The sequence below is a fragment of the Ranitomeya imitator genome, chromosome 1 (genome assembly GCF_032444005.1).
Source record: "Ranitomeya imitator isolate aRanImi1 chromosome 1, aRanImi1.pri, whole genome shotgun sequence".
Classification (NCBI taxonomy): Eukaryota; Metazoa; Chordata; class Amphibia; order Anura; family Dendrobatidae; genus Ranitomeya; species Ranitomeya imitator.
The window spans coordinates 1,049,464,671-1,049,489,803 of NC_091282.1; positions in this window are offsets into that span (position 1 = coordinate 1,049,464,671).

The following is a 25,133-nucleotide window of genomic DNA, read 5'->3' on the forward strand; positions in this document are numbered from 1 at the left end:
TAAGAACACCGCCATGTCAAGTTTATCGTTAAGACCCCCTGGTCCCTGTGCGTTTGTTTTTAGGATCCATTTCGCTTCGCGCTGCAGGAGTTGGCGGTCATGATTACCGCCGTTTTGTGAACATTTAACTATTTCTAAACCTGCGAACCGCAATTGATCTGGATCACTATTATGCACCTCTGCCATATGTTCTACAAACCGCACGCGTCCCTTTCCTGTCTGAATTGAGTTATAATGCTCTCGTATTCGGACTGTAAGTGGTCTGATTGTCTTACCTATATAAAATCATTGACAAGGACAGAAAATAACGTAAACTAAGAATTTACTCTTGCAGGTTATGAAATCCTTCACAAAATGTTCAATTATGCCTATTTGCAATGGGTTATCTGTTTTATGCAAATGGCATATGCTACAATTGCCGCATTTGTGATTACCTTGCAGTGTGATTTTTGTTAGCCAATTGTTTGTTGGTGGTGATACTTTATTTTTTACAACAAGATCTCCTATGTTAATTGATCTTTTATAAGAAAATAAAGGACATGTGTCCGGGAGATTTCTGAAATCGGCATCTTTCTGCAGCACATGCCAGTTTTTTCGCATCGCTGTTTGTATCTCTCTATCTAATGGGCTATGCTTAAATGTGAATGTGAATCTACGATTTTTATTGGAATCTTCATTCACATTTTTTTCTTTTCTTTTTTCTTTTTTTGCCCTTTTCTAACAGCTGAAATTGGGATAATTTGGCTGCTCTGATTTCTGCTTGTTGAAGGACGTTTGTTGGATATCCTCTATTTGATAGACGTGTTTTTAGTTCATCTACCTGAGTTTTATAATTTTCCTCATTATTGTTGATCTTTCATATTCTCACCATTTGACTGTATGGAATACTGCGCTTTGTGTGATTCGGGTGGGCACTTTTAAAGTGTAAGATGTTATTTGTAGCTGTGCTTTTTCTGTGGACTTTCGTTATTATAGTTTCATTTATAATTTCTATTTTTACATCTAAGAATTCCAATTCTCTTTTGTTGAATACTGAAGTGAATTTCATGTTTTCTTCATTATTATTGTTCAGGAAAGCAACGAATTAGTTAAATTTAGATTCTTCGCCATCCCATACCATGAAAATATCATCGGCGAATCTTAAAAAAAGCCGCATATGCCGTAGGTATGGGTTCTGGGGTCCGGTGACATGCCTCTCCTCAAAAGCCACTAAAAACAGATTTGCGAAGACGCATGCCACCGGAGTACCCATCGCGGTACCAACTTTTTGGAGATACCATCTATCCATGAATTTAAAGGCGTTGTGTGATAAAACGAACTCGAGGCTGTCCAGCACAAATGAAATAAAGTTGGCGTCTTTATCTGTATTCATTAGAATGTGATGGATTGCCTCCAATCCTTTTTGTTGTGGAATTCTAGTATAAAGATTTACAATATCGATTGATGCTAGAGCGAATGTGGGCTGCCAATGAAAGTCTTTAAGGGCCAGGAGGAAATCTCCTGAATCCTTTACGAAAGAAGGAATTTTTGGTAGCAGAGGTTTTAGTAACCAATCTAAGAACTGTGATAAGGGTTCAGTCAACGATTCTTTGCCCGAGATTATTGGGCAACCTGGCGGTTTTTCCGCATTTTTATGAATTTTGGGGATGCTGTACCAATGCGCGAACTTGGGAAGTTCCGGCATTAGTTTTTCAGCTCTCCCTCTTGTTAAAGTCCCCTTTTCTACATACTTTCTTAGTAGACTCCTCAATTTTTCTTTAAATTTATTTGTGGGGTTGCCGTCTAATCTGATATAGGTTTCTGTGTCTTCTAGTTGGGATAGTGCTTCTTCTATATAATAAGATCTTTCTAATAAGACAATATTACCGCCTTTATCAGCTCTTCTAATGATGGTATCATTCCACATTTGTATCTCTTTTAAGGCTTTTTCCTCTTGTGTTGTTAGATTTTTTAGTGGTTTTTTATATAAGATTGCCTCTATATCTTTGATTACCAGATCTTGGAATAGATCTATTGTATTCCCTGGTGAGATTGGCGGCATCCATTTTGATCTAACTCCTCCCATGAATGGATCAAATGCTGTATTAATTGGGGGCATTAGGGCTTTTTCATCTGAATCCTGACTGTTCCCACTCAAATCTACTAGTATGTTAGTCATTTCTATGTCCCTCGGGTCCATGGTAGGATAAGCCATGAAACCCAGGGAACTAATCTCTGCTGGACTATCTGTGGCTACTAACATAGAAGCTCTCTCATGATTATTCTTGCAAAAATATTTATATAGATGTAACTTTCTTATACTTTTAAATAAGTCCACTTTAAAGTCACGTAAGTCAAAGGATTCCGGAAGGCAGAAATGTAAGCCTCTTGAAAGCACCTTCTCCTGATGTATCGTCAGTGATTTTTTTGTTAAATTTATAATTTGTAGGGCTTCTTCATTATCTTTTATGACGCTTTGTTCATTTATCGTCTCCATGATACTTGTTTGCGTTTTTTTAACGTGCTTTTTTCTCCCTCCCCTTCTGGTTTTTTTCTTTCTAAAGGGATGATGGAATCCGGGGTGGGTTTTGAAGTAGATGGCAATTCTTCATTAAAGTCCTCAGCGGTACTGGAATCAGAATCGGTGATCCAGCCATCTTTCACCATTTTTGATTTTTTCGTGGTGAATTTTCTGGAACGATTTTTATTGAAAGATTTTTTAGAGCCATTTTTGTTCCATGAAAAAATCTGGCCCATTTCGAAGTCCCTCTTATCACGGAGAAATTTTTCTTTTTTCTTTTCTTTTGTTTCCATTTGAATCACCGTTCGCTTTTTTTCTAGTTTTTTCTCAAAGTTGTTAAAATTTTCCTTATTAATACGTGAGGATAATTCCTGTTTCGATTTTTTCAATTGTTCACATATCGAATTATAGTCCTTTTAATTTTGTGCCACCACTAGCAACAATAGTTTTTGTGAACACTCTAGGTGGATTTCTTCCCAAACTTTTCAGAATATAGGATTATCCTTAAATTGCGAGATGTCTTTATAGACTCTAAGTCCTCTTGGGACTCTGTTACATTCGGTGTATGATTTTAAAGATTTTATTGTCCAATACAAACGGATTTCTCTTTCTGCCAAAGAGAATATCTTAGATTCCAACGTTTTGGTGCTGATTAATTCTAGTTCATCCTTGTAGTTACACTCTGTAAAAAACTCGACCGCTCCCTCTCTGCCTGCTAGTAATGCGCTTGGAGCCTCTCGATCCTTTGCCAGATCTGTTGCACACTCCATGTTTATTTCCATATTGGAACGGTAGTGCTTGCTGTGAAACTCGTGCTCAGATCTTATGAATAAGATGAATGAACAACTTTGTTATACCTCCGTAGTCCGCCGAGCTGCACGTGGCTGCCGCCATCTTCCGTTCCCATAGATGCATTGCGAAATTACTCAGAAGACTTAGCGGTCTAACTCATGTGGGTAATTTCGCAATGCATCCTGGGAACAGAAGATGGCTGCAGCCGCGCGCTCATCATCTGCGCCAGAGCCTTGCTGGATTGGATCCCAGCGGGTGAGTATATAACTATTTTTTATTATTTTTTAACAGGGATATGGTACCCACACTGCTATATACTACGTGCGCTGTGCAATATTATTATTATTATTATTATTATTTATTATTATAGCGCCATTTATTCCATGGCGCTTTACATGTGAGGAGGGGTATACATAATAAAACAAGTACAATAATCTTGAAAAATACAAGTCACAACTGGTACAGGAGGAGAGAGGACCCTGCCCGCGAGGGCTCACAATCTGCAAGGGATGGGTGAGGATACAGTAGGTGAGGGTAGAGCTGGCCGTGCAGCGGTTTGGTCAATCGGTGGTTACTGCAGGTTGTAGGCTTGTCGGAAGAGGTGGGTCTTCAGGTTCTTTTTGAAGGTTTCGATGGTAGGCGAGAGTCTGATGTGTTGTGGTAGAGCATTCCAGAGTAGGGGGGATGCACGAGAGAAATCTTGTATGCGATTGTGGGAAGAGGAGATAATAGGGGAGTAGAGAAGGAGATCTTGTGAGGATCGGAGGTTGCGTGCAGGAAAGTACCGGGAGACGAGGTCACAGATGTATGGAGGAGACAGGTTGTGGATGGCTTTATATGTCATGGTTAGGCTTTTGTACTGGAGTCTCTGGGTGATGGGGAGCCAGTGCAGGGATTGACAGAGGGGAGAGGCCGGGGAATAGCGGGGGGACAGGTGGATTAGTCGGGCAGCAGAGTTTAGAATAGATTGGAGGGGTGCAAGAGTGTTAGAGGGGAGGCCACAGAGCAGGAGGTTACAGTAGTCAAGGCGGGAGATGATGAGGGCATGGACTAGGGTTTTTGCAGATTCTTGGTTTAGGAATGTGCGGATCCGTGAAATATTTTTGAGTTGGAGGCGGCAGGAAGTGGAAAGGGTTTGGATATGTGGTTTAAAGGAGAGATCAGTGTCAAGGATTACCCCGAGACAGCGGGCTTGTGGGACTGGGAAGAGTGGGCAGCCGTTTACTGTAATGGATAGGTTCGTTGGGGAGATCGCGTGAGATGGGGGAAAGATGATGAATTCTGTTTTGTCCATGTTAAGTTTTAGAAATCTAGTGGAGAAGAAGGATGAAATAGCAGACAGACATTGAGGGATTCTGGTTAGTAGGGAGGTGATATCTGGTCCAGAGATGTAGATCTGTGTGTCGTCAGCATAGAGATGATACTGAAAGCCGTGAGATTCTATGAGCTGTCCCAGGCCAAAGGTGTAGATGGAGAAGAGCAGGGGTCCTAGAACTGAACCTTGTGGGACTCCGACAGATAGGGGGCGAGGTGAGGAGGTGGTGTGTGAGTGGGAGACGCTGAATGTACGGTCAGTTAGGTATGATGAGATCCAGGATAGGGCCAATTCTGTGATGCCAAGGGATGAGAGGGTCTGCAGCAGCAGGGAATGGTCCACTGTGTCAAAGGCAGAGGACAGGTCCAGGAGGAGGAGGACAGAGTAGTGTCGCTTGCTCTTGGCGGTTAATAGGTCATTGGTGACCTTAGTTAGGGCAGTTTCAGTGGAGTGGTGTGACCGGAAGCCTGATTGAAAGCGGTCGAAGGAGGAGCAGGAAGATAGATGGGAGGACAGTTCAATATGGACATGTTGTTCCAGTAGTTTTGAGGCAAAGGGGAGAAGTGATATAGGGCGATAGCTAGATACAGAGGATGGGTCAAGAGAGGGCTTTTTGAGGATAGGTGTGATTGTGGCATGTTTAAAGCTTGAGGGGAAAATGCCAGTTGTTAGTGATAGGTTAAAGAGATGGGTTAGGGTTGGGATGAAGACTGTGGTGAGGTTTGGGATGAAGTGGGATGGGAGTGGGTCAAGTGCACAGGTGGTGAGATGCGATCTTGAGAGTAGAGTGGAGAGTCCGTCTTCTGTAATGGTGGAGAAGTTGGTTTTGGAGGTGGAGGGCTGGGTAGTTGGGAGGAAGGGTTCTGGGGGTTGTTTACTAAAATTGTCTCTGATGTTCTCAATTTTCTGCTTGAAAAATGAGGCGAAGTCTTCAGCTGAGATGAGTGGGGAGGGAGGAGGTGCTGGGGGACGGAGGAGAGAGTTGAAGGTGTTGAATAACTGTTTGGGGTTGTGAGACAGGGAGGATATGAGAGATGAGAAGTAGGTTTGTTTTGCTGTGGCGAGCATGGTTTTGAAAGCAGTGAGGGACTGTTTGAATGCGATGAAGTGCTCGATGGAGTGGGATCTTTTCCATCTGCGCTCAGCAGCTCTGGAAGCTCGCCTCAGTTCTTTTGTCATGCTGGTGTGCCAGGGTTGTCTGTTGATTTTGCGAGCTTTGGTATGTGTGAGAGGGGCAAGAGATTCCAAAGCTGCAGCTATTGTGGTGTTATATAGAGCGGCAGCATCATCCGCATTGTGTAGGGAGCTTATGTCTGTGAGAGGGAGGAGGGATTCAGAGAGTGAGTGAAGATCAAGGTGTTTAAGATTTCTGCGAGGGTGTGAGAGTTTGTGGGGTGGGGGTTGTAGACAAGGAGTGGAAAGGGAAGAGAATGTAAGTAGGTTGTGGTCAGAAAGAGGAAGAGGTGAGTTTGAGAGGTTAGATAGGGAGCAGAGGCGGGTGAGAATGAGGTCCAGTGTGTGACCATCTTTGTGGGTGGCTGTAGAAGACCATTGAGTGAGGCCAAAGGAGGAAGTGAGAGATAGAAGTTTAGTGGCAGCTGAGAGGGAAGTGTCAATGGGGATGTTGAAGTCGCCCATGATGATAGTGGGGATGTCAGCGGCGAGGAAGTGGAGTAGCCAGGTGGTGAAGTGGTCGAAGAAGGTGGTGGCTGGCCCTGGGGGACGGTAGATGACAGCCAGTTGGAGGTTGGAGGGGGAGTAGATGCGCACAGAGTGCACCTCAAAGGAAGGGAGGGTAACAGAGGGTGGCAGTGGGATTGGGGTGAAGGAGCAGGTATCTGACAGGAGAAAACCAACTCCTCCGCCATGTTTGCTGCTGGGGCGGGGTGTGTGAGAAAGGTGGAAGCCACCGTAAGAGAGTGCCGCAGGGGAGGCTGTGTCAGAAGGGGTGAGCCAGGTTTCAGTGATGCCGAGGAAGGAGAGTTTGTTATTGATAAAGAGGTCATGGATAAATGGAAGTTTATTGCAGACAGAGCGTGCGTTCCATAGTGCTCCAGATAGGGAAATTGGGGGAGTGGGGGCAGGATGAATGGGTATGAGGTTACTGTGGTTGCGAGGACGTGTAGAGGATCGTGGCAGGGGATTAGAAATGAGTGTGGGGATGTGATGAGGAGGGCCAGGATTTGGGGATATGTCGCCAGCAATGAGGAGCAGCAGACAGAGCGTTAGAAGGTGTGAGCTGGATAGGTCATGATGTGGCCGTGTGTGCCTGGCAAGAAAGGATTGTATGTGGAGGAATAGTTCTGTGGAGGAGGTGAGATGACTGGGGAGGATGGAGGGAGAAATGACTAGTTCTTTACTGGGTGGAGGGACTACAGGAGATAGGAAGAAATAGAGTAGTATGGGGGTGAATGTGAAAAGAAACCGAAACATTATAGTGGTTTTCTATTCCTTTACCTTCCAGTCAATTCCAGTCCAATTCTAGTCTAATTCATAGCAATTAAAAAACTGCAATTTAAAAATGCAATTTCTAAGATGGTCAGACACGTCTGGTCAGACTCATGGCTATGAATTTATGGGCATCTAAGGGCTCACAGCTGAGAGGGAGGATGTGGGCGTGTGTGTCTAGAGCACATGTTCACAGTTAAGCCAGGTCATAAAGAGGGGGTGGGGTAGATGGCCACTCAGGTATGCAAGGAAGACGCAAGAGAGGAGTGAAGTACATATGGATAGAAAATAACGGGTAAGCAAAGAATGCCATGTGGCAATTACATGCACTTCATATAGACAGACATTGCAGGAAAGGCAGAGTAGATGGACAGCAGCATACCAGGTGGGAATTATATGCAGTTCACATAAACACACATTGCAGGAAAGGCAGAGTAGATGGACAGCAGCATACCAGGTGGGAATTATATGCAGTTCACATAAACACACATTGCAGGAAAGGCAGAGTAGATGGACAGCAGCATACCAGGTGGGAATTATATGCAGTTCACATAAACACACATTGCAGGAAAGGCAGAGTAGATGGACAGCAGCATACCAGGTGGGAATTATATGCAGTTCACATAAACACTAGTGTTGAGCGATACCGTCCGATACTTGAAAGTATCGGTATCGGATAGTATCGGCCGATACCCGAAAAATATCGGATATCGCCGATACCGATATCCGATACCAATACAAGTCAATGGGACATCAAGTATCGGAATGTATCCTCATGGATCCCAGGGTCTGAAGGAGAGGAAACTCTCCTTCAGGCCCTGGGATCCATATTAAAGTGTAAAATAAAGAATTAAAATAAAAAATATTGTTATATTCACCTCTCCGGCGGCCCCTGGACATCAGCGGGAGGATCCGGCGTCCGGCACGGCTTCTTTCTTCAAAATGCGCGCCTTCAGGACCTGTGGAATGACGTCCCGGCTTCTGATTGGTCGCGTGCCGCCCATGTGACCGCCACGCGACCAATCAGAAGCCGCGACGTCATTCCTCAGGTCCTAGAAGGCGCTCATTCTAGGACTTTAGCTGAGGAATGACGTCGCGGCTTCTGATTGGTCGCGTGGCGGTCACATGGGCGGCACGCGACCAATCAGAAGCCGGGACGTCATTCCACAGGTCCTGAAGGCGCGCATTTTGAAGAAAGAAGCCGTGCCGGACGCCGGATCCTCCCGCTGATGTCCAGGGGCCGCCGGAGAGGTGAATATAACAATATTTTTTATTTTAATTCTTTATTTTACACTTCCGATACCGATACCCGATATCACAAAAATATCGGATCTCGGTATCGGAATTCCGATACCGCAAGTATCGGCCGATACCCGATACTTGCGGTATCGGAATGCTCAACACTAATAAACACACATTGCAGGAAAGGCAGAGTAGATGGACAGCAGCATACCAGGTGGGAATTATATGCAGTTCACATAAACACACATTGCAGGAAAGGCAGAGTAGATGGACAGCAGCATACCAGGTGGGAATTATATGCAGTTCACATAAACACACATTGCAGGAAAGGCAGAGTAGATGGACAGCAGCATACCAGGTGGGAATTATATGCAGTTCACATAAACACACATTGCAGGAAAGGCAGAGTAGATGGACAGCAGCATACCAGGTGGGAATTATATGCAGTTCACATAAACACACATTGCAGGAAAGGCAGAGTAGATGGACAGCAGCATACCAGGTGGGAATTATATGCAGTTCACATAAACACACATTGCAGGAAAGGCAGAGTAGATGGACAGCAGCATACCAGGTGGGAATTATATGCAGTTCACATAAACACACATTGCAGGAAAGGCAGAGTAGATGGACAGCAGCATACCTGTGGGTAGACAAAACAGCTTGATTAGAGGATACAGGTGGTGATGAGGATGATGAAAGTACAGCAGTGATGAATGCTCAAATGCCCCATGGAATTCTAGTCTAATTCATAGCAATTAAAAAACTGCAATTTAATATAAACCGCGTGGCTGCTATATACTACCTGGCCAGTGTTAGATGCTATGTGGGCTGTGTTATGTACTGAGTGGGCTGTGCTATATATTACGTGGCCAGTGTTATATACTGCGTAGGCAGTGTTATATATTACGTGGCCAGTGTTATATACTGCGTGGGCTGTGTAATACATCGCGTGGCTGCTATATACTTCGTTATACCAAGAAAAAGAGGTGATCGGCACTTGGGAAGTTTCGGCATTAGTTTTTCAGCTCTCCCTCTTGTTAAAGTCCCCTTTTCTACATACTTTCTTAGTAGACTACTCAATTTTTCTTTAAATTTATTTGTGGGGTTGCCATCTAATCTGATATAGGTTTCTGTGTCTTCTAGTTGGGATAGTGCTTCTTCTATATAATAAGATCTTTCTAATAAGACAATATTACCGCCTTTATCAGCTCTTCTAATGATGGTATCATTCCACATTTGTATCTCTTTTAAGGCTTTTTCCTCTTGTGTTGTTAGATTTTTTAGTGGTTTTTTATATAAGATTGCCTCTATATCTTTGATTACCAGATCTTGGAATAGATCTATTGTATTCCCTGGTGAGATTGGCGGCATCCATTTTGATCTAACTCCTCCCATGAATGGATCAAACCGCACTGTAGAACATATGGCAGAGGTGCATAATAGTGATCCAGATCAATTGCGGTTCGCAGGTTTAGAAATAGTTAAATGTTCACAAAACGGCGGTAATCATAACCGCCAACTTCTGCAGCGCGAAGCGAAATGGATCCTAAAAACAAACGCACAGGGACCAGGGGGTCTTAATGATAAACTTGACATGGCGGTGTTCTTATAATATACTTGTAAATGTTCACACTGTAATAAGAGATCTTGTTGTTTTTAACTTGCACATTTGTAATTAATAGAATCAGGTGGGTCTAAGCCTTTAAAAAGGAAATGACATCACCTGTTTTTAGCATGGACCCGTAGAAGCACCGTAGCGCGAAACGGCCATCGTCCGGTCTCTTCTCACTCCCGCTCCCTCACAGATCACTGCGAATGCCGGTTCACACTATGTTTGGCATGTTTTGCTGAATGAAGAACTTACTTAGAAGAAGCGTATGGGTGAATGCTGCATATTTTTTCTTCTCATTCCACGGTCTTGTACAAGCTCTGATGATTGCATAGCACCACCCGCAGCTCATAATAAGGGAGACCTCATCTGTCCTGCTGAAGCAGATCGTTTATGCAGATCTTCAATTGCGGTATAGTGTAACTCTGTGCCGATCACCTCTTTTTCTTGGTATAACGAAGTTGTTCATTCATCTTATTCATAAGATCTGAGCACGAGTTTCACAGCAAGCACTACCATTCCAATATGGAAATAAACATGGAGTGTGCAACAGATCTAGCAAAGGATCGAGAGGCTCCAAGCGCATTACTAGCAGGCAGAGAGGGAGCGGTCGAGTTTTTTACAGAGTGTAACTACAAGGATGAACTAGAATTAATCAGCACCAAAACGTTGGAATCTAAGATATTCTCTTTGGCAGAAAGAGAAATCCGTTTGTATTGGACAATAAAATCTTTAAAATCATACACCGAATGTAACAGAGTCCCAAGAGGACTTAGAGTCTATAAAGACATCTCGCAATTTAAGGATAATCCTATATTCTGAAAAGTTTGGGAAGAAATCCACCTAGAGTGTTCACAAAAACTATTGTTGCTAGTGGTGGCACAAAATGAAAAGGACTATGATTCGATATGTGAACAATTGAAAAAATCGAAACAGGAATTATCCTCACGTATTAATAAGGAAAATTTTAACAACTTTGAGAAAAAACTAGAAAAAAAGCTAACGGTGATTCAAATGGAAACAAATGAAAAGAAAAAAGAAAAATTTCTCCGTGATAAGAGGGACTTCGAAATGGGCCAGATTTTTTCATGGAACAAAAATGGCTCTAAAAAATCTTTCAATAAAAATCGTTCCAGAAAATTCACCACGAAAAAAACAAAAATGGTGAAAGATGGCTGGATCACCGATTCTGATTCCAGTACCGCTGAGGACTTTAATGAAGAATTGCCATCTACTTCAAAACCCACCCCGGATTCCATCATCCCTTTAGAAAGAAAAAAAACAGACAGGGAGGGAGAAAAAAGCGCGTTAAAAAAACGCAAACAAGTATCATGGAGACGATAAATGAACAAAGCATCATAAAAGATAATGAAGAAGCCCTACAAATTATAAATTTAACAAAAAAATCACTGACGATACATCAGGAGAAGGTGCTTTCAAGAGGCTTAAATTTCTGCCTTCCGGAATCCTTTGACTTATGTGACTTTAAAGTGGACTTATTTAAAAGTATAAGAAAGTTACATCTATATAAATATTTTTGCAAGAATAATCATGAGAGAGCTTCTATGTTAGTAGCCACAGATAGTCCAGCAGAGATTAGTTCCCTGGGTTTCATAGCTTATCCTACCATGGACCCGAGGGACATAGAAATGACTAACATACTAGTAGATTTGAGTGGGAACAGTCAGGATTCAGATGAAAAAGCCCTAATGCCCCCAATTAATACAGCATTTGATCCATTCATGGGAGGAGTTAGATCAAAATGGATGCCGCCAATCTCACCAGGGAATACAATAGATCTATTCCAAGATCTGGTAATCAAAGATATAGAGGCAATCTTATAAAAAAAACCACTAAAAAATCTAACAACACAAGAGGAAAAAGCCTTAAAAGAGATACAAACGTGGAATGATACCATCATTAGAAGAGCTCATAAAGGCGGTAATATTATCTTATTAGAAAGATCTTATTATATAGAAGAAGCACTATCCCAACTAGAAGACACAGAAACCTATATCAGATTAGACGGCAACCCCACAAATAAATTTAAAGAAAAATTGAGGAGTCTACTAAGAAAGTATGTAGAAAAGGGGACCTTAACAAGAGGGAGAGCTGAAAAACTAATGCCGGAACTTCCCAAGTTCGCGCATTGGTACAGCATCCCCAAAATTCATAAAAATGCGGAAAAACCGCCAGGACGCCCAATAATCTCGGGCAAAGAATCGTTGACTGAACCCTTATGTCAGTTCTTAGATTGGTTACTAAAACCTCTGCTACCAAAAATTCCTTCTTTCGTAAAGGATTCAGGAGATATCCTCCTGGCCCTTAAAGACTTTCATTGGCAGCCCACATTCGCTCTAGCATCAATCGATATTGTAAATCTTTATACTAGAATTCCACAACAAAAAGGATTGGAGGCAATCCATCACATTCTAATGAATACAGATAAAGACGCCAACTTTATTTCATTTGTGCTGGACAGCCTCGAGTTCGTTTTATCACACAACGCCTTTAAATTCATGGATAGATGGTATCTCCAAAAAGTTGGTACCGCGATGGGTACTCTGGTGGCATGTGTCTTCGCAAATCTGTTTTTAGTGGCTTTTGAGGAGAGGCATGTCACCGGACCCCAGAACCCATACCTACAGCATATACAGTTTTTTTAAGATTCGCCGATGATATTTTCATGGTATGGGATGGCGAAGAATCTAAATTTAACGAATTCGTTGCTTTCCTGAACAATAATAATGAAGAAAACATGAAATTCACTTCAGTATTCAACAAAAGAGAATTGGAATTCTTAGATGTAAAAATAGAAATTATAAATGAAACTATAATAACGAAAGTCCACAGAAAAAGCACAGCTACAAATAACATCTTACACTTTAAAAGTGCCCACCCGAATCACACAAAGCGCAGTATTCCATACAGTCAAATGGTGAGAATACGAAAGATCAACAATAATGAGGAAAATTATAAAACTCAGGTAGATGAACTAAAAACACGTCTATCAAATAGAGGATATCCAACAAACGTCCTTCAACAAGCAGAAATCAGAGCAGCCAAATTATCCCAATTTCAGCTGTTAGAAAAGGGCAAAAAAAGAAAAAACAAAAGAAAAGAAAAAAATGTGAATGAAGATTCCAATAAAAATCGTAGATTCACATTCACATTTAAGCATAGCCCATTAGATAGAGAGATACAAACAGCGATACGAAAAAACTGGCATGTGCTGCAGAAAGATGCCGATTTCAGAAATCTCCCGGACACATGTCCTTTATTTTCTTATAAAAGATCAATTAACATAGGAGATTTTGTTGTAAAAAATAAAGTATCACCACCAACAAACAATTGGCTAACAAAAATCACACCGCAAGGTAATCACAAATGCGGCAATTGTAGCATATGCGATTTGCATAAAACAGATAACCCATTGCAAATAGGCATAATTGAACATTTTGTGAAGGATTTCATAACCTGCAAGAGTAAATTCTTAGTTTACGTTATTTTCTGTCCTTGTCAATGATTTTATATAGGTAAGACAATCAGACCACTTACAGTCCGAATACGAGAGCATTATAACTCAATTCGGACAGGAAAGGGACGCGTGCGGTTTGTAGAACATATGGCAGAGGTGCATAATAGTGATCCAGATCAATTGCGGTTCGCAGGTTTAGAAATAGTTAAATGTTCACAAAACGGCGGTAATCATAACCGCCAACTTCTGCAGCGCGAAGCGAAATGGATCCTAAAAACAAACGCACAGGGACCAGGGGGTCTTAACGATAAACTTGACATGGCGGTGTTCTTATAATATACTTGTAAATGTTCACACTGTAATAAGAGATCTTGTTGTTTTTAACTTGCACATTTGTAATTAATAGAATCAGGTGGGTCTAAGCCTTTAAAAAGGAAATGACATCACCTGTTTTTAGCATGGACCCGTAGAAGCACAGTAGCGCGAAACGGTCGTCGTCCGGTCTCTTCTCACTCCCGCTCCCTCACAGATCACTGCGAATGCCGGTTCACACTATGTTTGGCATGTTTTGCTGAATGAAGAACTTACTTAGAAGAAGCGTATGGGTGAATGCTGCATCTTTTTTCTTCTCATTCCACGGTCTTGTACAAGCTGCTATATACTACCTGGACAGTGTTATATACTGCGTGTGCTGTGCTATATATTACGTGGTCAGTGTTATATACTGCGTGGCCTGTGTTATATATTACGTGGCCATTGTTATATACTGCGTTGCCTGTGCAATATACTACGTCTCCTGTGTTATATACTGTGTGGCTGCTTTATACTGCGTGGGCTGTGTTATATTGTACGTGGGCTGTGTTATATACTATTTGGCTGTGTTATATACTGCGTGGCCACTGTTATATACTGCGTGGCCTGTGCTATATACTATGTGGCTGTTATATACATACATACATACATACATACACATTCTAGAATACCCGATGCGTTAGAATCGGGCCACCATCTAGTGTATATATATTTATGGTAAAACAAATCTGCTCTATCCTTCCTTTGAATGCAGAACACATCACAATAAAGAATATATTGAATATGTTTTATGAGTAGCAATTTGTCAGCTCAAATAATTTTACTTTCACAATGTCTCCCAAGACCAGAGTTCACAATGCTTCACACTTAAGATTCTAACATGTGCTCTTTCTGGAACAATGCATTAATCCATGGAAGGCTTCATTTTTATGACACAGACCTATGAAAGTACTCCCTGAAACAATATTTATGAACACGGAATAACGTTACTAAAATAAGAATATAATTTATATATGTTTTCCTTCAGGGTAGTTGAAGGCATGCATAATAGAGAAGGAGCTCTGTCACCCATAAAGAACAATGGGCAGCTCTCCAATGTGCTGTTTCCAAAACAGTAGTTTTATTTGACGTTACTATTGCAGTTTATTACTGGTCCCAGAAAAGAAAAAAGATCTTACACCTGCTTAAATAAAAGAGATAGCTGTACATATGGAAATGACTACAATGCTCTAGCCTTTGAAGCAATATTCCCACCTTCCTTGTCTTCTACTCCTTTTGTTACTGGATTTTTTTTTTTTTACACATAATAGTTTCTATTGTAATATTAGGCAAAACAACAAGCAAAGAATATATACTGTGCAAAACACACATTTCACTCCCCATATGGAAAATAAACTCCATGATTCCTGAATTTTTAGACAAGAAAATAAATAGCTCTCAAAGTTGACCCAGACAACTTTATTGCATATGTCTCAGAGTGTATATGGTGTCTTGAAGGTTTACTAAAAAGTGTGTGGCCAGGTTCCGTATTTGGTCAGTATTTTGCATCAGTATTTGGGTTTCAATAATTTCTAACTATTTACAAACTTTTCCTCAGTATTTGTAAACCAAAATCAAAAGTGGAACAATCATAGGAAAAGTAAACTAGAAGTACTTCACCACTTCTGTATTTTTAGCCACTCCTGGATTTGGCTTACCAACAGGGCCGAACTGGATATCTGGCAATTCTGGCAAATGCCAGAAGGAGTTTACAAAAGAAAACCCCCCGTAAAAAAATTATACTTTTATTGAATTGACAAAACAAACAAAATATATACCCTCGAGAGGAATAGCCTAAATGGTAGGTCAATCAAAGACTAACGGGAGACATCCTCCCCAGATAGGACTAGACTGATACTTATCCAGTCACTAACAACCTCTCTTAACAAAATTAAAAGGTATGCCCACCTTCATATAGTAGTACCAGTGACAAACCAGTGTTGCCATTCACATAACTCCATAGATGTGCAGACATAAGTGAAATTTCCCTAGACACTACAAAACACCTGTATATTATGTGCCTACCTAGATGCAGAGGTTAGCACCCTAAGAAATACGAGAATGGCGCCCTCACTCGTACGATGGCTGTCCCTACTCTCCTGGCTATGCCCTATAAGGTAACAGTCAGAAATAGAAGGTCAGATGGCCTGTCACATCATGTAATGGCATATTGTGTTATATAGCAAACATGGGGCCCACCAACAATGTGATGTAAGTAAAGAGACAGATACTACCATTCATATCCCATGCATATAAATATACACACAGGGGGAAAAAAAGGGTCTAGGTACTCTGCAACATATTCATGACCTCGATAAATATAACTCTATAAATAAGGTCATTGTAGATTAACTGGCACTACTGAAATAAAATGTTTTGAAACAACATATATATAAATACCACCATACACATATACTCCGTCAGTATACCCACCAACTACAAGCAACAGACCAACAGGTGCAGCGTTTGCCCCTGTGGCAAAAATATCTTCATTGTGCAATTTTATACTCATCTGTTGGATTATGGTATATAGGCCGTTGCGGGTCCTGATAAAGTGACTCTTCGCATAAATCAAAGCAAAACTCTCGACACGTTTCCCCCAAACATGGGTTCATCAGGAGAGATTCGGTGAAAACGTGGCAGTATAGAGTTGTCTATAGAAAGGCTACCAGAAGGGCCCATCTGGTCTTGGGCCGCCTTGTCTGCTACATTGTTAACAGAATCGGTGTTCTAAAGAAACCCATACTGTTAAGAGTTGTGATGGAGCACAAAGTCGCTGACTCCGTCACTTACCCCCGCAGGCCACAGGCATAATTAGAAATATTGGCCTTGCAGTAAATTTTCCTTTCCACCATCCAGGGTAATATTAGGAATACATCCACATCTGGTGCTTGGGGATGGGGACAGCATAGGCCTGTGTGATTTCAAATGCCAGGGCTGAATTTCATCCCCAGTACGCACCTGCTTACAAATACTGAGGTAAAATACTGACCAAATACTGAATGTGCAAATGTGGTCGTGCATTTAAATTTTCAAAAGTTTCAACTCTACCAAGTATTAATAAAATATACATAGTGTACAAAGCTTAATAAAAAATATACAGTGGGGAAAATAGGTATTTGATACACTTCTGATTTTGCAAGTTTTCTAACATACAAAGAATGGAGAGGTCTCTAATTTTTATCATAGGTACATTTCACCTGTGAAAGACAGAATCTTAAAGAAATCCATAAAATCATTTTATATGGTTTTTACATAATTAATTTGCATTTTATTGCATGAAATAAGTATTTGATACAATAGAAAACTTGGTATTTGGTACATAAACCTGTTGTCATGCTGCAGCTATGCAGGTAGATGCACGCTCCACTAGATAGCAGTAGAGTGGAGGGAAGACTGCAGCGCTGCAGCGAGGCCACCACCAGGTGGCAACAGGGTAGTCAAACAAGCCGCATAAAAACCAGGAGAGTAGCAAAGTACAAAGGGGAAAATCAACTCAGAGTCAGAGATGCGCCAGAGAGTCAATACCAGACAGAAGCAGAAATACCAGGAGCAAAAGACAGAGTCAGGTCAGAGACAAAAGCCGAGTCAAGTACCAGAGAGTCCAAACACAAAGGGAAAACACTGAGTTGGAATGGGGTTAGGGGAATAAACAGACACAGGAACAGTCAGGGATTGCAGCAGGACAGATCAGGATATAACCTGAGTCAGCTACTCACGTCGTAGGCAAAAGCTATAACTGACACCGCCTGCAGGATGCAACGGAGCTAAATAACAAGCCTTAACTTTAGTAATGATCAGCCCAGGAAATGGGCAGACAGGAGTAAATCCCAGACTGCACCATGACCATACCTTCCTCTGAAGTGTGGACACTGGACCCCCAGGTGTACCAGGATAACATGCATGAAACACCTGAACAAGACAATCAGCATGGACGGAACACGTCGGAACCAAGATCACTCCTCAGGACTGTAACTCCTCCAATGGACCAAGTACTGAAGCGAATTATGGACCCTCCAAGAATCGACAATCCATTCAACTTCATACTCAGTCAGACCATCCACCGAGACAGGGGGCGGAGGGGATGGTGACCCAGCAGAGGAAGGTACACATGGCTTAAGAAGGGACTTATGGAATACATTGGGGATCCGAAGTGATTGAGGTATGCGTAAATGGAAGGCAACTGGGTTGACTACCTCAATGACCTCATAAGGACCAATAAGCTTAGGACCCAGTTTCATAGAGGGACCGTTCAGACTTATATTCTTGGTAGACAACCACACCTTGTCTCCCATCAGCAACTTAGGTCCCACAGATTGTCGCTTATCAGCAAAAAATTTTTGTTTGCCTTGAGCCACCCCAATATTCTTCTGAACATCCCTCCACACCTCCTCCAGCCATTGAACCACCGAATCAGCCCCTGGACATCCCGAATCCAGCCTGGAAAATTCACTAAAATGGGGGGGAAAATCGTAGTTACTGAAAAATGGAGAGGTGCCAGTGGACTGATTAATCAGATTATTAAAAGCAAACTCAGCTACAGGCAACAAAGAACACCAATCATCCTGTTGAGACACCGCAAAATCTGTTCAAGTGATTGGTTGGCCCTCTCTGTCTGACCGTGAAATTTGAGTGCATAGAACCCACCTTGAGGAGGAACTCCTCAGAGACAAACTTAATAACATTTTGAGTCAATGGTGTCTTTTCAATGGCAATGATAGGAGCCTCTAGCTTAACTGTCCCTAACTTTAACTTGGACACCAGACTAGAGTCAATGAAGTTCATGGAAGAGTCGCAGTCAACAAAAGCTGAATTAGATGCATAGCTACCTCCATAACACAGTTCCACCTCTAAGAAAACTTTTTGAAATGATGAAAATGGTATCTGAGAGTTTGGGTGACCTCCTCGACAATCACCCTGACTCGGAAGCTTGTTAATTGATGGACAAGAGGGTCAGTCCTCTTCTAATGTCCTGGATCTCCACAATAAAAACATAATTTCCCATCATGTTGTTGCTTCCTCTCCTTCTCCTTGAAGTTGGTGGCATCAACCTCCATGGTCTCTGTAAATGGCATCACCTCAGACTTAGCAGGCAAGACAGGAATCTCTCGCTGGATAATTCCTCTTTCCCATAATGTCCGGTCCATGTGAATGGCCTGGGTCATGGCCTCCTCCAGGGAACTGGGTGGCGGATGGAGGGCCAGAGCATCCTTTAGATGATCCAAAAGTCCTCTGTTGAACTGGCATTTCAAAGCAGAGTCATACCAATGGGGTTAGATTGCCTAGCAGCTGATTTTGTCATGGAACCCTGAAAAGATTTTACAGTTTCAGTAAGCTCCAATTGGAGTAGGTGGTGGTCAGTTATAATGTCACGCCGCAGCTATGCAGGTAGATGCACGCTCCACTAGATGGCAGTAGAGTGGAGGGAATACTGCAACACTTGCCACAGCAGACCTGCAGCACTGCAATGAGGCCACCGCCATGTGGCAACAGATTAGTCAAACAAACTGCATAAAACCAGGAGAGTAATGAAGTACAAAGGGGCAAATCGAGTCAGAGACACGCCAGAGGGCCAATACCAGATGGAAGCAGAAGTACCAGGAGCAAAAGACAGAGTCAGGTCAGAGAAAAAAGCCGAGTCAAGTACCAAAATATTTAGAATTGAGAGTCCTCAGTGGTTGATACATTTTAATGGCTAACTGAAAAGATGGTAACAAATTGCAAGCTTTCGAGACTACACAGATCTCTTCATCAAGCAAAGACTAAAACAAATTCTGGCTAATACTGGCTAACACGGTACCAAGATATATATCTTTCCTGATTCATGTACCAGAGAGTCCAAACACAAAGGGAAAACAGTGAGTTAGAATGGGGGAAGGGGAATGAACAGACACGGGAACAGTCAGGGATTGCATCAGGACAGATAAGGATATAACCTGAGTCAGCTACTCACGCCATAGGCAGAAGCTATTAAGGCTACGTTCACATTAGCGTTGCGCCGCCGTGCGTCGGCGACGCAACGCGCGACGCACGCTAAAACGCGCGCAAACGCGCGCAAAAACGCGCGCGTTTTGCGACGCGTGCGTCGTTTTCCGACGAAAATCGGACGCACAGAAAATGCTACATGTAGCGTTTTCTTGCATCCGACGCTAGCGTCGGAAACGACGCACGTGGCGAAAAACGCCACCAAAACGACGCACGCGTCCCCTATGTTAAACATAGGGGCGCGTCGCCGCTGCGTCGCCGCTGCGTCGCCGGCGCAACAGCGACGCACATTGGCGGAACGCCAATGTGAACGTAGCCTAACTGACACCGCCTGCAGGATGCAACAGAGCTAAATAGCAAACCTGAACCCAGAATGAGGCAGAGCAAAGTTAATCCTTGACATGATCAGCCCAGGAAAAGGGCAGACAGGACTAAAACCCGGACCAGATAATGACACTTGTTTTTGCAATTACAGAGGACAGACGTTTCCTGTAATTCTTGACCAAGTTTGCACACACTGCAGCAGGGATTTTAGCACACTCAAAACATTAGAAGTCCAGCTCAACAAACTTGATGTCGCATATCATGTAACTGTCAAAGCTGATGTTGTTTTATCATTTGCTGAGCACCTCTTGGTGAATAAAGAAGGAGTTTGTTCACAAGTTCGTTGAGCTGGACTTCTAATACTTTGATTGCCCCATGCTTTGACACAGTATTCTCCCTGCTTCAAACACCTAAGGATGTCTACTACGGTGAGCTGGACTTTTTTCTATTTCACACTCCTCAATACAGATCTTCCTCAGATCTTTCAGGTTTTGGAGTTGTCGCTGGGTAACATTGAGTTTCAGGTCCCTCCAAAGAGTTTCTATTTGGTTTAGGTATGGAGACTGGCTTGGCCACTCATGGATCTTGAAATGCTTCTTATGGAGCCACTTCATAGTTGCCCTGGCTGTGTATTTCAAGTCACTGTCATGCTGAAAGACCCAGCCATGATCCATTTTCAATATTTTCTTCAAGAGGTTGTTGGCCAAAATATCATAATACATGATCCCATCCATCCTTCATTAAATACCGTACAGCCGTTCTGGCTCCTTTGCAGAAAAGCACCCCCAAGTATGATGTTTACCCCACCATGCTTCATGGTGGGGATGGTGTTCTTGGGGTTGTACTCATCCTTACTCCAAATACAGCGAGTGGAGTTGATACCAAAAAGTTCTATTTTGGTCTCATCTGACTTAGTGTGGTACTAATGCTAATGCCTGATAATATGGTCCCAGCTGTTTTCATGACCAGGTCCTCCCATGTAGTTCTGGGCTGATTCCTGACCTTTCTCAGAATCATCTTTACTCCACGAAGCGAGATCTTGCATGGAGGTATAGACCGAGAAACCTTGACAGTCATCTTTTGTTTTTTCCATTTTCTAATAATCATGCCAATATTTGTTGCTTTCTCACAAAGCTTCTTGCTTTTTGTTCTGTGGCCCAACCCAGCCTTTTGCAGGTCTACAATTTTGTCCTTGGTGTCCTTTAGACAGTTCTTTGGTCTTGGCCATGATGTAGAGGTTGGAGTGTAATTGATTGAGTGTGTGGATTGGTGTCTCTTATACATGCAACGGGTTCAGACAATTAATACAGGTAAAGAGCGCAGAGTAGGACGGCTTCTTAAAGAAAAAGTAACAGGTTTGTGATAGTCAGAAATCTTGCTGATTGGTAGGTGATCAAATACTTATTTCATGCTTCATGATTCCTCTGCTCAGAGTGTCTGGGATTCACAGCTCTGTCATCCTATCCTGTGCTGGGGAGTGCAGAGCTGTTGGTGCTTTGATTGACAGCTCGGTTGACCTATCTGAGACTGGAAGTTGCAGAGATTTCCTTCCCTCTTTTCTCCCTGTTCTTGGTAAATGTCCTGCTATTTAGGTGAGTTATCTGGCACAGATCACTGCCAGTCAAAAGCTTGTTCTAAGCCTGTGCTCACTGGTGTGTGTTCGCCTGAACCCTGTGCTTTAAGTTCTGATCTACTGCTGCTGACCTCTGTACCGGGTTTTGACTACCCGTTTGTTATTGCCCTTTTGCATCTGATATTCTGCTGCTGACCTTTGGACCATGTTCTGACTACCCGTTTGTTATTGTCCCTTTGCTTATCCACTATTTCTCTGGTATTCTGACCCTGACATATGACCTGATCTATGACTTTGTATTTTCCCTTGGTTTGCTAAGTGCTTTTCTGGTATTGACTAGTGTTGAGCGATACCGTCCGATACTTGAAAGTATCGGTATCGGATAGTATCGGCCGATACCCGAAAAATATCGGATATCGCCGATACCGATATCCGATACCAATACAAGTCAATGGGACATCAAGTATCGGAAGGTATTCTCATGGTTCCCAGGGTCTGAAGGAGAGGAAACTCTCCTTCAGGCCCTGGGATCCATAGAAATGTGTAAAATAAAGAATTAAAATAAAAAATATTGATATGTTCACCTCTCCGGCGGCCCCTGGACATCACGCTGCTAACCGGGAGGCTTCTTTGTTTAAAATGCGCGCCTTTAGGACCTGCGAATGACGTCCCGGCTTCTGATTGGTCGCGTGCCGCCCATGTGACCGGCACGCGACCAATCAGAAGCCGCAACGTCATTCGCAGGTCCTCAATTCCTAGAATTAGGAGTTTTTGTGAATGAGAATGACGTCGCGGCTTCTGATTGGTCTCGTGCCGGTCACATGGGCGGCTCGCGACCAATCAGAAGCCGCGACGTCATTCTCATTCACTAAACTCCTAATTCTAGGAATTGAGGACCTGCGAATGACGTCACGGCTTCTGATTGGTCGTGTGGCGGTCACATGGGCGGCACGCGACCAATCAGAAGCCGCGACGTCATTCTCATTCACTAAACTCCTAATTCTAGGAATTGAGGACCTGCGAATGACGTCACGGCTTCTGATTGGTCGTGTGGCGGTCACATGGGCGGCACGCGACCAATCAGAAGCCGGGACGTCATTCGCAGGTCCTAAAGGCGCGCATTTTAAACAAAGAAGCCTCCCGGTTAGCAGCGTGATGTCCAGGGGCCGCCGGAGAGGTGAGCATATCAATATTTTTTATTTTAATTCTTTATTTTACACATTTCTATTGATCCGATACCGATACCCGATATCACAAAAATATCGGATCTCGGTATCGGAATTCCGATACCGCAAGTATCGGCCGATACCCGATACTTGCGGTATCGGAATGCTCAACACTAGTATTGACCCATAAACGTCTGACTTGGCTGACTCACAGTCTGTCCGTGGGTCCGTAGTGTCACATTTGTGGCTAGCGTCACATCATGCAATTAAATGGCAATTAAATTATTTCAAAATCATACAGTGTGATTTTGTTTTTTTACTTTTAGATTCTGTCTCTCACAGTTGAAGTACAGTATACTTATGATAAAAATTACTGACCTCTGTGCTTTGTAGGTGTGAAAACTTGGAAAAATGACAGGGTATCAAATTCTTATTTTCCCCACTTTAGGTCTCATTGAGAATACTTATGCAAATACATGACTTTTGTTTTCAATGCTCTACAGAATTTCTGAAAAGCTTTCAATGGCTGATAACAGGGTTAAATGTCTCATCATTATTGACTGGTCAGTAGGGTTGAGCGAAACGGGTCGAACATTTTCAAAAGTCACCGACTTTTGGCTAAGTCGGGGTTTCATGAAACCCGATCCGACCCCTGTGTGGGGTCGGCCATGCGGTACGCGACTTTCGCGCCAAAGTCGCGTTTCAATGACGCGAAAAGCGCCATTTCTCAGCCAATGAAGGTAAACGCAGAGTGTGGGCAGCGTGATGACATAGGTCCTGGTCCCCACCATCTTTGAGAAGGGCATTGCAGTGATTGGCTTGCTGTCTGCGACGTCACAGGGGCTATAAAGAGGCGTTCCCGCCGACCGCCATCTTACTGCTGCTGATCTGAGCTTAGGGAGAGGTTGCTGCCGCTTTGTCAGAAGCAGGGATAGCGTTAGGCAGGGTCCATTAACCACAAAACCGCTTGTGCTGCAGCGATTTGCACTGTCCAACACCACCCTCGGTGTGCAGGGACAGTGGAAGTTTTTTTTTTTTTTTTCCCCCTCAGCGCTGTAGCTCATTGGGCTGCCCTAGAAGGCTCCCTGATAGCTGCATTGCTGTGTGTACGCCGCTGTGCAAACCAACTGCTTTTTTCAAAGCACAAATCCTCTTGTTCCTTCCTTTCTGCACAGCTATCTTTTTTGTTTGTCCACACTTTTTATTTGATTTGTGCATCAGTCCACTCCTTATTGCTGCCTGCCATACCTGGCTGAGATTACTGCAGGCAGGGAGATAGTAATTGTAGGACATTCCCTGTTTTTTTTTTTTTTTTGGTGGGAGATTAAGATTGGCAATTTGGCATTTCTGCTAGAGTGCCATCCCTGTGTGTGCCATCTCTCTCACATAGTGGGCCATAGAAAGCCTTTTCATTTTTCTGTATTTTTTTTTGTGGGGTGTATAAATTCTCCCTGATAAAAATACAGTGGGAGATTAATATTAGCCTTTGGGCTTGTGTGCCAGTCCTGAGTGTGCCATCTCTCTCACAAATAGTGGGCCATAGAAAGCCTATTTAATTTTTTTTTGGGTTTTATAAATTTTCCCTGAAAAAAGGGAGATTAATATTGGCCTCTGGGCTTGTGTGCCAGTTGTGAGCGTGCCATCTGTGCCAGTCCTGAGCGTGCCATCTCTCTCACAAATAGTGGGCCATAGAAAGCCTATTTAATTTTTTTTTGGGTTTTATAAATTTTCCCTGAAAAAAGGGAGATTAATATTGGCCTCTGGGCTTGTGTGCCAGTTGTGAGCGTGCCATCTGTGCCAGCCCTGAGCGTGCCATCTCTCTCACAAATAGTGGGCCATAGAAAGCCTATTTAATTTTTTTTTTTGGTTTTATAAATTCTCCCTGAAAAAAAGGGAGATTAATATTGGCCTCTGGGCTTGTGTGCCAGTTGTGAGCGTGCCATCTGTGCCAGTCCTGAGCGTGCCATCTCTCTCACAAATAGTGGGCCATAGAAAGCCTATTTAATTTTTTTTTTGGTTTTATAAATTCTCCCTGAAAAAAAGGGAGATTAATATTGGCCTCTGGGCTTGTGTGCCAGTTGTGAGCGTGCCATCTGTGCCAGTCCTGAGCGTGCCATCTCTCTCACAAATAGTGGGCCATAGAAAGCCTATTTAAATATTTTTTTGGTTTTATAAATTCTCCCAGAAAAAAAGGGAGATTAATATTGGCCTCTGGGCTTCTGTGCCAGTCCTGAGCGTGCCATCTGTGCCAGTCCTGAGCGTCCCATCTCTCTCACAAATAGTGGGCCATAGAAAGCCTATTTTTTTTTTTTTGGGGGTTTTAGAAATTCTCCCTGAAAAAAAAAGG